At 32.1% G+C, this 12,192-nt stretch overlaps 1 long non-coding RNA gene across 3 annotated transcripts; it reads right to left on the bottom strand.

The window, feature by feature from the left end:
- Positions 1 to 203: 203 nt before the first annotated feature.
- Positions 204 to 10,231, bottom strand: LOC139898708 (uncharacterized). Of its 3 annotated transcripts, XR_011777112.1 has the most exons (5): positions 9,938 to 10,231; positions 9,392 to 9,520; positions 8,847 to 8,997; positions 560 to 619; positions 204 to 438 (listed from the first exon to the last, which is right to left on the bottom strand). It is a non-coding gene; the product is annotated as an uncharacterized lncRNA (long non-coding RNA). The 3 variants fall into 3 exon arrangements; XR_011777111.1 differs by lacking the exons at positions 204 to 438; positions 560 to 619 and adding an exon at positions 4,129 to 4,288; XR_011777110.1 differs by lacking the exons at positions 204 to 438; positions 560 to 619 and having other exon boundaries at positions 8,608 to 8,997.
- Positions 10,232 to 12,192: the final 1,961 nt, after the last annotated feature.

Here is a 12,192-nt window from a genome sequence, read left to right as displayed (position 1 = left end):
TTTATTATTATTTTTTCTTTTTGATGGACCAACACCATGAAGCCACCCATGATCACGCACCTGCAACACCAAGATCTTATTTCAAATTCGAACCACAATACATCTAACTAATTTATTTTTATATATGCATATATATACATATGCAGATCATACATTGGAAGATTTAAAACACAATACCATTGTATTCACCTTCGGAAACCATCACGTTAGATCATACGCAATCACCACTTGTCCTTCCTCTTCTCTCTGATTGGGTAGTGAACAACCATCACCAACTCGCCAACATGAAATGCTCCTGCTGCATGCTGCTGTGCTTGTTATTATTTTTTTTAATCGTCCCATGCCAAACACCCCTTTTTATAATACCGGTTGACATGTTGATGGTAACAAATTGAACGTGGGCTGTTTAATGATAAAATACTCTTCATTGGCCAACAACTACAAGGTGAATAACCCCACTTAATTATAAAGAAATCGATTTAATGGATTGTTGGAGCCACCAACAAATCAAGTATTATTTTTTCTTCAAACAAAAGTAATGGGGAGGATGGAAAGTAACCTTGGATTCCAACTTGATATGTACAGCTGTTATTCTTGCTATGCTCACTGTTTGTTTTTGCTTCGAAAAAAAAAGCACCACAAAATTCGTCACCCATGATGAAATGCATACGGCTGCAGCACCTTTCCTTTATTTATTTATTGTTTCAACAAATTTAAAGAACCATTTTTTTTTATTATTTGAGAAGTGGGACGGTTTATAATATAAGGGCACTATCGAATTTGGAATATACAATAACAAAGTGGCCGACACTTTTAGCAACTAGAAGTTGATGTTTGCATTTCACATTTAGATTGTAAAATGTATAGGGATGGCGTTATATAAGGTATACATCGAATACATATACGGGTTTGCTATCTTCTTGGGCCGAGTCATGGTTCATTTGTTGGGCCACGCATTTCAATTGTTGTTGGGCCTGGAATTGAGTATTAGGCCTGGAACTATTGGGCTAGATTAAACTTGGACTAGGATATACATAATAATGACGAATAGCTGCTGTGGCGTTTCCATTTGTTCCATTTCTATTAATAATGAAGATGAAAGGATACATGATACATATTACGCCATGTATATGTTGAGCCATGAAGAGGACGATGATAATATTGTGATACTGATGGTGTTTTAGATGATGACGAGTTAGATAAATTAAACTCATGAATTAAAACAGAAATTGAGGAATAGAGGCATGGTTAGGGAGTTGGCAAGTGAACGAGAGGTCGCGGGTTCGAGCCCGGACAGGGGCATTATTTTTTTTAAGCCATTTTCGTTTTGAGGTAGAACTTCTATTTATTATTATTATTATTACTTTTATTAATATTAATATTATTATTGAAATTATTATTACCACATCATTATTATTATTAAAGATAAGTATTATTATTACCATTAACATTAACATTATTATTAATATTATATTATTTTTAACATTAATATTATTATCATCATTACTATCATTTTAACTAATTACTAGTATCATTATTAATATAAGAATTATATTAACATTATCAACAATATTACTATTAATAATAATAATATTATTATTATTATTACAATAAAAAAAAATTGTTATTAAGATACTTATATAAAAGTATACATATAGATATAAAAATATAAACGATTGAAATAATATATATATTAAAATATAACTTTTTCGATTATGATTATATGTGTTAATATATATATAAATGATATAGGTTCGTGAATTCGAGGCCAACCCTGCACTTGTTCAATGTCGTCATATGTATTTTTACTACAAAATACAGTATAGTGAGTTTCATTTGCTCCCTTTTTAAATGCTTTTGCAATATATATTTTTGGGACTGAGAATACATGCGCTGCTTTTATAAATATTTTACGAAATAGACACAAGTAATCGAAACTACATTATAATGATCGAAGCCGAATATGCCCCTTTTACTTGGTAACCTAAGAATTAGTAAACCGATCTACTAATTGACGCGAATCCTAAAGATAGATCTATTGGGCCTAACGAACCCCATCCAAAGTACCGGATGCTTTAGTACTTCGATGTTGTTTTTATCATGTCCGAAGGATTTTCTGGAATGATAGGGGATATTCTTATATGCATCTTGTTAATGTCGGTTACCAGGTGTTCAATCCATATGAATGAATATTTTTGTCTCTATGCATGGGACGTATTTTTATGAGAAATGAAAATGAAAATCTTGTGGTCTATTAAAATGATGAAAATGATCGATTATGATAAACTAATGAACTCACCAACCTTTTGGTTGACACTTGAAAGCATGTTTATTCTCAGGTATGAAAAAAATCTTTCGCTGTGCATTAGCTCATATTAGAGACATTACTTGGAGTCATTCATGACATATTTCAAAAGACATTGCATTCGAGTCGTCGAGTTCATCAAGATTATTATTAAGTCAATTATAGATGGATATATTATGAAAGTGTAAGCATGCCGTCAACTTTCGATGTAAATGAAAGTTTGTCTTTTAAAAACGAATGCAATGTTTGTAAAATGTATCATATAGAGGTAAGTACCTCGCAATGAAATCAACTATTGTGAATCGTTTATAAAATGTATATGAACGGGTCCTTTCATGAACGGATACGTATATCTTGTGGATGTAAGTAGGATAGTAAATGACTGTTGAATCAGATTCGAAGAATGTACAGTGTAACTTATTAATGTGAAATCTAAATATTCCTCGGGTATTAACTACCCGTTAAAATATTTTCACCATTAACAGTTTGTACAAAAGAATTTTTAATTACAACCTTTATGAAAACATATATATACATATATATTTTCTTCAGATGTAATCATGGATTTAATGAGTTAATATGATATTAATCTCATTTGCTTTTTCGGTTGGAACTAGATTAAATAATCTCTAAGACTTTAGAGATTACATAATCGCTGCAGAATGTTTCTCCAATGAAGTTATGAATCAATACTTCATCGTTGATTCTTATTAGTACTCCTTGGTATCTATGGTGCGTACGACGTTGATGCTCGAGGTACAGATTGTGATGTCGAGGTGTGTGATGTTGAAACTTGGGTTGTTGGTGGTACTGTTGGAGCCGGTGCTGTTGCTGAAACTGGTAAGTTTTGCACCATATTCTCCAAATTAATTACTCGAGCGCGAAGTTCGTTGATTTCTTATATTATTCTGGGATGATTGTCGGTTGGAACGAGCGAATGAATAAGGTTTAGAATTTTAGATAGAATATAATCGTAGCGAGATACTCTGGAAATGAGAGAGAAAATAGTATCACGAACAGGTTCGCGGGTAAGTGCTTCATGTTCTTCGCTAAGAGGTGAATTTGGTTGATGGAAAGGATCGTCTTCTTCTCGTCTCCATTGATTAAGTCGACTACGAACCCATCCCCATTTCGTCCAAAATAGGTGATGTCTAATTGGTTGATCAATTCCGGTTACGCTGCTTTCGGAGCTTAGGTGAATATCCATATCAGAATAGCGGTCGGAACGACTATCGGAATAGCTTATCGGAATCCGAAGGACTCGAACTGGTTGAGGGATCCATCTGGTGCGATCAGGGAATTGATTTTCGATATGCAATAGATTATAGGACTTAGTTTGATATTCCAAAATCTCATAAGTTACGGAGGATTTTTCGGAACTGACAGGCAAAGTTTATAGTAACAGATACACTAAGATATAGATTAACAGATACGCTAAGATATGAATTTTGTCTATACACTATTCATGCAATCAATGCAGTAAGATGTGTCTAGACTAGGAATGATAAGCAGGTAATTTCCTAAGGATGATAAGTAAATAATTTTCGACACGAAATGATAAGCAAAACTTTTGACATGCAGACACGGTCGAAGTCCAAACTTACTAATGCATCTAAACAACTATCAGTTAGACACACTAATGCAAGACCTGACTCGCTAAGACCACCGCTCTGATACCAACTGAAAGGACCCGTCCTAATCCACCTGGACAGATACATTACAATTGGTTACATCGCGAGGTACTTGACCTATATATGATACATTTTACAAACATTGCATTCGTTTTTTAAAAAGACAAACTTTCATTACATCGAAAGTTGACGGCATGCATACCATTTCATAATATATCAAACTATAATTGACTTAAAAATAATCTTGATGAACTCAACGATTCGAATGCAACGTCTTTTGAAATATGTCATGAAGGACTCCAAGTAATATCTCTAAAATGAGCAAATGCACAGCGGAAGATTTCTTTCATACCTGAGAATAAACATGCTTTAAAGTGTCAACCAAAAGATTGGTGAGTTCATTAGTTTATCATAATCGATCATTTTCATCATTTTAATAGACCACAAGATTTTCATTTCCATTTCTCATAAATATACGTCCCATGCATAGAGACAAAAATCATTCATATGGATTGAACACCTGGTAACCGACATTAACAAGATGCATATAAGAATATCCCCTATCATTCCGGGACATCCATCGGACATGATAAAACAACATCGAAGTACTAAAGCATCCGCAACCATGGATTGGGTTTGTTAGGCCCAATAGATCTATCTTTAGGATTCGCGTCAATTAGTAGATCGTTTTACTAATTCTTAGGCTACCAAGCAAAAAGGGGCATATTCGGCTTCGATCATTCAACCATATAATGTAGTTTTGATTACTTGTGTCTATTTCGTAAAACATTTATAAAAGCGCATGTATTCTCAGTCCCAAAAATATATATTGCAAAAACATTTAAAAAGGGAGTAATGAAACTCACTATACTGTATTTTGTAGTAAAAATACATATGACGGCTTTGAACAAGTGTAGGGTTGGCCTTGGATTCACGAACCTATATCATTTATATATATATTAACACAAATAATTATATTCGAACAAATTTATATATTATTAGTGATATAATTGTTATATTTAATAATTTATAGGTTTTATTAATTAATTAAGTATATTTATTTTATATATACTTTTAAAATATTAATATAGTTATGTTATATGTATTAAATATATTTATATATAATTAATATTTATTTGTTATAATATTAATAATAGGAATAGTATTAATAATAATGATACTTATAATAATAATGATAATACTAATAATAATGTTAATACTGATAATAAAAATGATAATAATACTAAAATATATAGAAATTTTAATAATGGTAGTAATAATAATAAGATAAAAAGTTGTATTATTTTTACAATAAAAATACTAATTTTGATAAAAATTCTTAATACTAATAATACTTAATAATAATACTTGTTAATAAATATATTAATGTTAATAATAGTAATAATAATAATAATAATAATAATAATAATAAAGATAATAATAATTATAAAAATGATAGTAATAATAATATTAATGATAATAATAATAAAATGTATTATTTTTATAATAATAATAATAATAATAATAATGATAATATTATAATAATAATAATAATAATAATAATAATAATAATAATAATAATAATAATAATAATAATAATAATAATAATAATATAATAATAATAATAATAATAATAATAATAATAATAAAAATTTTAGAATACAACCTTTGAAGAAACAAGCTTCTAAAAATAAAACGCCACTGCCCGGACTCGAACCCGCAACCTCTCGCTAAACACACAATCTCCTTAACCATCGATCTGTTTTGTTATTTCTGAAATAACTCCTAACTTTAATCACATAACCCGTAATTTCTGTTATGTTCTTCTTTTTCTAAATTCAAAACCAAATAAATGTCACGGCCCAACAATTAATCATAACATTGTCATGGCCCAAATCTTATCACAATTCCAACAATGTAGCCGATCCAAAAGTAAAAGTTTCGTGAGTTTGGTTTTGGTTACGGAAATATTGAAACGGCAGATGAGATAGAAACGGGAAAAAAATACGCAGGTCATCACAACCTCAAATTCCATCTCTTCTTAATCATCGTCATCGTTACACCATAGTATCATCATCAATATATTACATCGTCATTATTATCATCATCCTAATCTAATCATCTAATCAACTTAATTATCTAATCATCTAATCGTAATAAACGCCATCATCATCGTCATCATCATCGTCTTTACACCCATCGTTCTTGGTTTCGTAAGAAAACAGAAAAAAAGAAACTGCAGTTGCAGTTGATTAATAGAGAAACCACACAAGTGGTGATATGGCCCAATGAGAAACATGAGTTGAATTTTAGCCCAACTAGGAAATAGAATATGGTGGCCCAACATCATAAACAAACACGGCCCAAGGTCCAATGGAAGTTTGTTTAGGTTTCGCAGATTAAATCAAATACGGAGTATTAAAAAAACAAAACGCTAGCTCTCTATCTTTATAATGTCGGCCATAAAGTTTTTAAGTTGTCCCACGTGAAGCAATTTGCTGGAATAAAAATACAGTCACTAGTTATCTCAATTATTTATCAACACTTTCCCTTACCATCATCTTATATCTATTATCATCATTATTATAATATGGTCACGTTCTGAAACATAAACGGATACACAACCTTTTTGCTGTTCGAAACGAAGCAGGAATCAGGAAAACATGAATAACGATGAGGTTTTGGTTTTGATTAAAACAGTAAAAGAAAAAGATAGCAACAGGTTTGGTTTTTGTTTTGTATTGAAACAAGATCCTAAAGCGAAAGAAAACAGATGGAGAGTTTAATCAGAATACCCGACTGCAATTGATAACCGGCTAGATGGAAAGCAACATATATTGTATTCTCGAGTTGTACACAATTGTTGAGATATTTGATGAAAAAATAAACAGATAAATAGCTGTCACAGCAGGCTGTTTAAACAGCTTTGGTGGCGGGTTTTGGGTTGTATAATGGCTGACTTGGGTGGGTTTGGTCTTGCAGTTAAAACAGTTGATCATAGGTATAACAATAGTTGCAAGTTGCTACAACAAAAGTGGTGAGTGATCTAGTGATGATTAGGTAACAAAATCTCATATGTTACAGCTCAATTTGATTAAGATCAGGAACATAAAATAAGCATCGGTGGTGTGGTGATTAAGGTAATAAAAAGAAATAGTGATATCGGGTTACCTCGTACAGAACAAACTAAACAAGTTTAGTTGTGGCAGCGTAAATAGTTTGGTGGTGGTGGTGACGAATGACATGGTGGTGGTGTAAGGGTTTCATCAAAGAAGGTGGTTTTTAAGGTGGTGTTCACCGTGATGGTTAACCGTAGGTGGTGGTGATCGTGGTAAGAGGTGGTGATGGTAGCGATTGTTATGGTAGTATCCGGTGGTATAGGGTTGTGATTTGAAAGTGGACAAAGGAGGTGATCGATCCTAGTACTAGAGAAGAGAGTGAATGGCGATTGGGGTGTATAAATGTAGAGTTTGCTTAAGTGGGTTTGTTGTGTTCCTCGGTTAGAAAGTAGAAGGAAATCGAATACTTGTTAGAGATGGGTCTCGATGGTGGTGAGCCAAAGATGATCTCGGCTCAAAGAGTGATAGTAGCTCAATAAGAACATGATGTGGATTGATGTTGGGTTTAAGAAGAAAAGAAAACAGAATTAAGTAATACTAATTGAATGATAGGAATGAGTTATATATAAGATATTTACAACCAATCAAGAACAGTAAATTGTTGGTTGATTGACGAATGATTTGTAATATATGTACCACACATATATATGTACTTATATTATATTATATTAAAACTAAAACAATAATGCATGCACTTCAATTGTGCGAAGTTTCAATTAGTTCCTTAAATAATTCAGCAGCCGTCCCATTTGTAATCTTCTACCGACAGATTTCACGGACTATTATATCATACACCGTTGTTACTTAGTGGCGAATAAAAGTATTCAGATAAATTCTAAATTTTTATGATACTTATATTTATTTATTTAGGTCATTATGGTATAAAATTCGATCATTAAATTATTAAATAAATAAAAAATTACATTAACTGTCCCGCTCGATTCTGGGTAAAATAAAAAATGTCAAAATTTAATAACTAAATCCTAAATACATTTTTAGTAAGCCTAAAATTTATAGAACTCATTCTCGGATCACCGTTTATTTTAAAATCATATAAGTTCGAATTAAACTTCTCTAAATAATAATTGAAACGTCCAATGAGTATTACAATCATTTAATATTTATTTTTAATATACTCTTATGTATATATAGATATGCTTTAAATAATAATTATTATAATATCATATATCATAACAATAACAATAAATATTTCAAATTATACTTCCAATTATTATTTATATATATACACACATATCTATTTATAAATAGTTGTTCGTGAATCGTCGAGAATGGTCGAAAGTCAAATGAATATATGAAATAGTTCAAAATTTTTGAGAGACAACCTAACAGACTTTGCTTATCTTGTCGAAACTATATAAAAATTAAGTTTAAATTTGGTCGAAAATTTCCGGATCGTCACAAGAAAAGGATTGGGTAACGGGTCAAAATGTGTCATTGTGTAGTACTACTGTGTGGATAACAAGTTTGACCCATAAACACATTCATGTCAACTTAAGAAAAAAGCACATATAAATTAACCGTTAATTATAAGCTTAAAAGGTAGTATGAACTAAAAATAGATTATGTATTCATGGCTGCTTTTCTAACATTATAGTAATAAATTGACCATAGATGACTTGTAGTGATTTACCTATTTTTGACTTTTTTAGATAAAACTGGACCCAAAATTAAACCACTCATAAGTAAAATAGTTGAATTTGATCCGGTTCTAACTCAACAGATCATTACTAATAAATACCAATAAAACCAAAAACAACAAACAATAAATACCTTCCCATTGACCCAACAATTGACTATCCAGGATTAATCCATTAATTCAACCAAGTAGCATTGGTTTAAACCTCCATGTTGAGCCAAAACTTCCAAAAAAACATCTGTTCCAATTCATTCATGTATTCATATACTCTCTTCGTTACTTGATCTGCAAAATTAGTTTTAAACTACAATAGAATTAGTTCAACACAATAATTGTTGGTAGTGATATTCATACTTTCATATACTACATTTAAAGCAAATGGAAAATACTTAGGAATTAAGGATAGTCTGCTAGATGTTGCATCAGTTTTGTGAAACTGGTTCAACATATTTTAGCGATGTTAGTTAGAACGTACATTGATGTTTTGTAGTATTCATTATTTTGTAGGTTTGTATACAACTTTAAAACAATACTATACACAGAATAGTGATCTTTAAAAGAGTTCAACGATAAATCCAATTTAACATATGCTTTTAAAGCCTATCAGAATCAAATTACAGTTATAGTACATAATATAACAACTCAAACATCTTAACCCCTAATAGACAAATTGAATTACCTCGAGGAAGAATATTAATGTTTGGATGTGTGAGAACAAAGTCTCCAATCGTACGACGTTAAGTGAACGCATATCTACCAGTTCCGACACTCGTGCACATTATGGTAGCTGATGAATAAAGAACATAACCTGCAGCAACCTGCCACTTTGTAATAAATCTAAATAATAGATATACCACTTTTTCACTATGACTTAATCATATTGCCAAATAATTTAGTTCTATGAATTAACCAAGAAAAACTCTAGAATCAAGTAAAGGTCATGGATAACCTAGTTTCAACCACTAATCGACAGCTTTAAAAAAGAAGTGTACAAATCATAAGCGACTGGAGATCAGCATATAATGAATATGCCATGTATTCACTTCTCTTGGTTTATAAACAATGCATATTCACCTGACTGTTAAAAAAGGAACACCCCGATTTTGAAGCAAAAAACACACACTGAATATATACGTATGTAGGAACACATTGATATCATAATAGCTTAAAACATTAAAAAAATCAAAGAGTAGTATTAGCGGTTTAACAAAAAAAATAATAAAACCTGTCTTTTTCAGTAATCTTGAGGACTCAAATCGATTACACCAGAATAGACCCTAATTTAATTTTGCCTGTTGACGAATCGATTGCACCAGAATAAACCCTAATTTAATTTTGCCTGTTGACGGAGCGCTTGTGATTGACGATTGTAACCTATGAACCCTAATGCTTCATGCTTCATGCTTCATGAACCCTATTTATACAAATCCCTAATTGAATAGAAGTTACCCATAATTGCATCGTCAATTTTGTGGTTGCGTAAGAGATTTACAGAGAAAGCTTATTGTGTGTTTTTGCTTTGAATGATTTTTGTGAGAATGAAAAAGTCCCAGACCCCGTATTTTCATTGTGTACGGGATATTTAGAGGGTATTTCTGTCAATGAACATTAAAAATGGATGAGAGAGACAATTATTGAGTGATCAATGTAATCAAATATTGTTATTGAAAGTGAGAAGTTAATCCAATGGTCCATTTTACTCCATTTAAAATTTTTGAAAAATGATTAGGTGAAGTTGACATTGCTATTTTATATAATATAGATATAGATATAGATAGATTGGCAAATTCAGGATATATAGCATATGCCACTTCCTACAAACATATACTCCCTCCGTTCCTATATTATTGTCCATTATACTATTTTGGGACGTCCCATTTTAATTGTCCACTTATATTTTAACCAATCAAAAGAGGTTATGGTGGAGAGAGAAAATATTTTATTGGTGGAGAATGAAGTTAGTGAAATTTTCTAAAACTGTGTATTTTTTGTCTGGTGACAATTAAATGGGGACGGAGGGAGTAACTTAAAGCATCAGATCTAATGCTTAAGCTATCCCTAAAACAAACAAAATTACAAATTCAGAATATATAGCATATGCCACTTCCTACAAACATATAACTTAATGCATCGGATCTTTTACTCATTCTCCCAGTAGCATCCTAGTTACTCCGTATTTGTTAACATATCTGTTTGTACAATTCTTGGTGAACCTTATCGAAGAGATAAGAATACCAACTTTAGATCACGGAAATGATTAAATACGGGTGAATTAAAGGTGAATCTCTCTTCGTTGGCGATTCCCCGAAGGTAGCGAGTATACGAACTGTTTTACGCCATTGAAAGAGAGCTGGAGTTGTTAATGTATGACATTCGATTGACAGATTGAATGAAATCTTCTTCCATTTAGTGTTCTTATTTGTAGGGGAGTTTTCTCTTCCCTTGAGGTTGCTAGTTCCCAATGGAACTTGGAAGCATTAGTTGAATTTTCCTTTTCGGCTCCTTACAAAGTGAAAGCTTCGTTGTCTTCTTTCTATCTTTGTATAGTTGACCCATCGATCTAGTATGGGGGAACTGTAGTTGATTCTTGTAAGTTCGAGGTTCGGTGCGTGAAACTCGATGCCACCGCTTCGCTATGGCTTGGCTTCACATATTCCCTTCATTCCTTTCTTCGTACATATTTACTTCGTGCTCAGTGGGGGTACACTATCAACCCCCCCAGTTTAAGTTGACGAAGCGTCTCTTGAAGCTTCGTGAAGTTAAACTCTTATGGTACTGTGATGTTGATTTAACGTCAGGAATGGCTTTCTTCTATCTTCAATTACCATTTTGCCCCTCTTGGTCTTATTATTTTCTTCTTATTTTTGGGGGTACGGTTGTCTTTTCAATATGCTTTTGCAGTTACCGAGGAGTTTCTGAATTGATTTGACATCGATTCGGCTGTGTAATAAGTGGTTTCTCCCTCTTCACTTATCATTACTTCTTCCTCTTATTCCAATTATCATCTTCCACCATTGTTGCTCAAGTAATTTCACTTCCTTTCTTTTTAATTTTTCTTACAGCTATGCGTCCGAAATTAGGTATTGATGTTTTTACTAGTAGCGTTACTCCCCTCTATTTATCCGAACTGACTACAACCCTAGTGTTATCTGAGGGAGTTATGATAATTCCTGGTAAAGATCAAACTATTCTCCAATTTCTCGACGATCGCGTCGATGTTTATACTCAAATCTTTTCTGAGTGTAACGTTAGGGTTCCTGTGTCTGAGTTTTACTTGAGCATTTTAAACTACTTCTCCGTGCATGTCACTTTTTTACATTCGTTAGCTACGAAAAAGATAATGTCTTTTGAAGTGATGTACCGGGAGTATGGGGGTGAACCTCATGTCGATTTGTTCCGTTGTTTCTTTCAAACCAATGATGCCAGTGAATGGGTAACTGTAGCAAAGCGTAAGAAGAGAAAGGGGGTTTCTCAAAACCC

The sequence above is a fragment of the Rutidosis leptorrhynchoides genome, chromosome 3, assembly GCF_046630445.1.
Source record: "Rutidosis leptorrhynchoides isolate AG116_Rl617_1_P2 chromosome 3, CSIRO_AGI_Rlap_v1, whole genome shotgun sequence".
Classification (NCBI taxonomy): Eukaryota; Viridiplantae; Streptophyta; class Magnoliopsida; order Asterales; family Asteraceae; genus Rutidosis; species Rutidosis leptorrhynchoides.
This window is presented reverse-complemented; position numbering and strand designations above follow the sequence as displayed.